This window comes from Sciurus carolinensis, chromosome 5 (genome assembly GCF_902686445.1).
Source record: "Sciurus carolinensis chromosome 5, mSciCar1.2, whole genome shotgun sequence".
Taxonomy (NCBI): domain Eukaryota; kingdom Metazoa; phylum Chordata; class Mammalia; order Rodentia; family Sciuridae; genus Sciurus; species Sciurus carolinensis.
The window spans coordinates 88,954,966-88,959,857 of NC_062217.1; the positions used below are offsets into that span (position 1 = coordinate 88,954,966).

At 38.9% G+C, this 4,892-nt stretch overlaps 1 non-coding gene across 1 annotated transcript; it reads left to right on the plus strand.

Moving 5' to 3' along the window:
* The first annotated feature begins 601 nt into the window (after positions 1–601).
* On the plus strand, positions 602–675 carry Trnaa-cgc (transfer RNA alanine (anticodon CGC)). The gene has a single exon. It is a non-coding gene; the product is annotated as a tRNA-Ala (tRNA).
* Positions 676–4,892: the final 4,217 nt, after the last annotated feature.

Below are 4,892 nucleotides of genomic sequence, written 5' to 3' on the forward strand. Positions count from 1 at the left end.
GATAGGCAAATTCATATTTACAAGATAATTCTACCAATTTACTAGCAATGCTGGACCCCGTTCTACATTAGGAGAGGAAATAATGAAATTCTGTTGAAGTGTGATCCAAGTGGCATTTTTAACAATTCCTTTTCTCAACCTGATATTCATTAAAGTAACACTGTCTTACTAAGCCTTTATGCACAAATGTATGTTAAATCTTTAATGTAAAATTAAATATAGAGGCTTACTGAGGGAAAATTGGGTTTGCTGTTGGTCCCCTTCCCCCTGCTTCAACAATGCTACTGGGTTTTAATGCAAATGCCACTTAAACAAGCATTCCATAGCATCTGTATATATTTCTTTATTAAGCTTAAAATTTGGGGTCTTTTTCAAAACACTATCAATCTTAAAATATTCTCCAATCTATAGAGTGGGAAACAGGCTCCCACTTACAACAGACAGTATCTGAATGAATCACTATATATTGAGTGCTGCCTATTCATAAGTTCCTGAGCGGGGGTGAGGAAGAATAAGGAGGAACATAAAACCTAAGTTACATTAGAGTTACTTCAAGAAGCTTTTTGTGATAGAGAAAAACCTTTAACACCAGGTTATGGGCTGGGGATATAGCTCAGTTGGTAGAGTGTTTGTCTCGCAATCACAAGGCCCTGGGTTCAATCCCCAGTACCGCAAAAAAAAAAACAAACAAACAAAAAAAAAAACACCAGGTTCTAAATGTCATGTAGGACAGTTTGGCAAATTTACTGCAAGTTGCCTAAAGGGAGAAGACCAAGTTTCCATTGTCCTCTTTTGTCTTATCTGAAAAATTAGGGTGCTCATGGGAATCTATGCCTAGCAAGGCTGATATTTTCTGCTAGTGAGACCTGGCATATACATGTGAACTTATACCAGCCCACTCCATGCCAACGCCAGCCCCTGCACCCAACCTTGATTCTGGGCAGTGGCCAAGGGATTTTAGGCTCTCCCAACTGGAAACACTGAACTCTTTCACCACTCAATTACTGGCAACCTGGAACACTTAGAGTTGTTACAATACCCAGGCACTTTCTCTCTGTACCACGCTACTTCAACTTTTTTATGCCAGTCCACAATTCAGAGGGTGTGTAATCCAGGACTACAGCACCTGCAACTGGCACAGGGAGATGGAGCAGTGCCCTCACTGCCACACAGGTGTGTTTCTTAGGAGACAAAGAGGGAGACCAAGCAAGTAATATTTCTTTCATGCTTTTCTCCAATGCTGCCAATGCTGCTGCACCTATTTCCCTGTGTATTTTTTATTTAAAGATCTTTTCTTTTCATTTTGAAACAATTTAAAGAATTTCAAATAAGCTGTGGCACATGCCTGCCATCCCAGCAACAGAGACTGAAGGAGGAGAATTGCAAGTTTGAGGTCAGCTTTGGTAACTGAGGGAGTCCCTGACTCAAAATTGAAAATGAAAAGGATTAAGGATGTAGCTGAGTGGTAGTGTTCCTGGGTTCACTCCCTAGTACCAAAAAAATTTTGTTTTGTCAAACATACAATATAAGGATAAACAACACACCCCCACAGCTGTCACCCAGTCAGTCATGACAGGATTATGACCAGTCTTATTTCATATCTATTCCTGTCCATTCTCCCTTCCCAGTTAAGTAGGCAGCAAATCTCAAACCCTTTTATAATTCCAACTCTAAATATTTTAGTAAGTGTTTTTTGTTTGGTTTGTACCAGAGCTTGAATCCAAGGGTAGTCAATCATTAAGCTACTCCCCAGCTCTTTTCATTTTTTATTTTGAGACAGGACCTTGCTAAATTGCTTGGGGCCTCACTAGGTTGCTAAGACTGGCTTCGAACTTGCAATTCTCCTGCCACAGCCTCCCAAGTCATTGTGCACCACTGTGCCCAGTTCAATAAATAGTTTAAAAGTAAATGAACCCAGAACTACTTTTTTTTAAAGGTGTGGACAAAACCATTATGAAAACAAAGAATAATATCACATATAATTATATTCTCATTTTATTGTTCTTTTGCTCCCCTGATAAAATTTAATCAGGATTTGAAGTATTTCTACAGATACACTTTAATAAAAATTAAAGTTAAAAAAAATAAGGGTTTCATTTTGAGATCCACCTTCAATCTACATGGGGTAACAGAGATGCCAAAATCTATATTAAACATTTTGTGAAACATGTAGCAAAAGAAATGGTAGTGATACCGCCTTTCCCTCCCATTTACTTTTCAAAAGGAAAATATTTATTCACCACCTGCAACATGTAAACAGTCTCCTATGACTTTGAGTGATAAGTTCCACCTCCCAGTTGAGATAACTGGGTTGACAGAGACTAAACTTATTCCACTAGGCTGGTACCTGGCTGAACAAGAATGTGAATTCAAGTCTGTCTCCCTTTAAAGTCTTACATTGTTATTTACTTTCACTCACAAGTACCTTTGTTGTACTGATATTGTTAAACTCCTAATTAGAAATGTTTTCTCTCACTCCTTGTCCTTCCCAAGGATCACAAGGTGTCAGATGAAACCTGGAAAAACTGACTCATATAGCCCCCACTGTACAGATGAGGCCAGAGAGAGCTGGAGATTTGAAGGAACTTCCCAGTGTCATTCAAGTTGGTAAACTGCAGCACCAAAAATAAAATTGTAATTTTTTGTCTTTGAGGCAGTATGCTATCTCTGCGTACTTCCTTATCTGAGTGTAGAAGTTCCAAAACTCTTCTTTCTGCTACAGTTCTTTGCTTAATAACATGTTAGAACATCCAAAGGCTGACAGCATTTGGGAAGGTCCTATTAACAACAGGGCACAAGAACCAAAGGTCACAGATAAAGTCACTTAAACACTCCTTGCTGTGCCCCTGAAGCATATCATAAGAGCACATGCCCTTCCTATGGACTGTTTAGCAACATGTGCTGTATTACCGACAAGCTGGAAGGAAACTGAAGTCATGTTTCAGGATAATCGACTTAGATATCAAACAACTGAACTGTGAATTGGAGAAATCCAAACAGTAGGTGCCCAGAACTGATGCCCATGTGCTGCCATGCCCGTCTGGTTCACACAACTGCAAGCTGGAGACCTGTGGCACAAGTGAAATGTGTGTTTGTTGAGAGCAAGGTGGTATCTGTGCTGCTAACTGTCTCAAGGACAAACAGGACTGCTGGGCCCCTGTGCTTACCAAGGTTGTTAAGAGATATTTGTCCGAGGAATGTGCAGTTGCCTAGAGACCTTATCCGTCAAGGACGAGAGCAGGGCCTAGCCCCGACTCAGCTCCTGAATAGTTCACCTGTTCCTTCCCCACTTCTTCCTCTAGGACCGTCCAGTTCTGGCCGGACCCAATGAAAATCAAATAGGTTGACCGGACCCAACCAGGGGAGGTTTAGCTGTTCGAATGTTAGCCAATTAGAAGAACACTGTAAAACTGCTTGCTTTTCCTTATAAAAACCCTGCTGACGAGGGCTCGGGGCCTCTCCTAGCGTCGTTGATTAAGGACGCAGAGGACCGGGTTCGAACTCGCTAATAAATGACTCTTTGCTGCTTGCATTGATCGTGGTCTCTGGTGGTCCTTGTGGGGTCTCAAGCCTTTGGGCACAACATGTTTCCAATATTAACAATTTTGATTTTTATGTTCATAATAACCCTATGAGGCAGACAAAGTAGGTTCACAACTAACTATTGAGGGTTTTATATACTTTATCAGGCTAGTTATATATACCATATGTTTACTAAACAATGACCACATATCAGGAACTATCAGAGATACAAGGAAGAAATGTTAAGATATAGCTTGATGTGACCAAGTTCTGATGCCATAATTCTCATTCAGAGAAAAGGGCAAGACTGTCAAAACTGACTCAGAGATCTGACCTGGCATGGTCCACAGTCTTCCTTTAAACTCTGAAATGTGCTCATCTGGTCATGAATTTCTTGGGGTAGGATACTTGCAAGACCAGCTCACAGAAGCTTTAAGGGACTACTTAGAACAAGCAGAGAGAGAGCATCATATGACTATAAGGTACATGGAGGCAGGGTTGGGTATGGTGGTGCATCTTTAAAATGCTGCCTCAGCCTGAAAGAAAAATTACTTGTTTTCTTCCCCAAAGACTAAAGTTTGCTTCCTGTGTCAGGATAGAATCTCAAAACTAGGATTTTCTGGGCGATGGTAGACTGAACCACTGTACCAACTCCGGGTACTCAGTCACTGCTGTGACACAAGTGAGTTTCCCTAATTTTTTGTTTCCTATAAACAACATGTCACACTTTTTTCAAAACCCATAATCACACATGCAATTATTTAAATTTCAATAACATGCTTATATTTGCTTACAAAGAATAAATCTTCAGTCAGTCTTTAACTTTAAATAAGGAAAGAATTATAAAATCTTTACAATTCTAGCACTCTTTATCTAAAAGCAGACATGAGATTCTGAAATTATATGGTATATACCATCTGCCTCATCACCAGCAATGAAAAATCCAGTGACATAGCCAAGACTGAAAATCACTAAAATTCAGATTTTATATCTTAAATTATTGTACCTACAAAGAGTTAAGTTATAATATATTTCATTAAACACTACAACTGCTTCTCTTGAAGCTTTATCATAAGAGAAAACAAAATTATAATTCTCATATTTAAGAAGTTCATACAAAACTAAGAAAAAACATACAGTTTTTATATACTTCCAAAATGCACAATTTAAATTAGGGTTAGAATATCAACATGTACTCCATCCACATGGGAGAAAACTGATTTTATTGAACTGACATTAAATAATATTAGGAACCCACAATTTTTCCTTTCTCTGTTTAAGGACAAAATGTTTTTTTTTTTCTTTTTTTTACAAACAATGTATGTGGGTTTTTATTCACACTGTAAAAACTCTGCAATATTGGCCTTTCT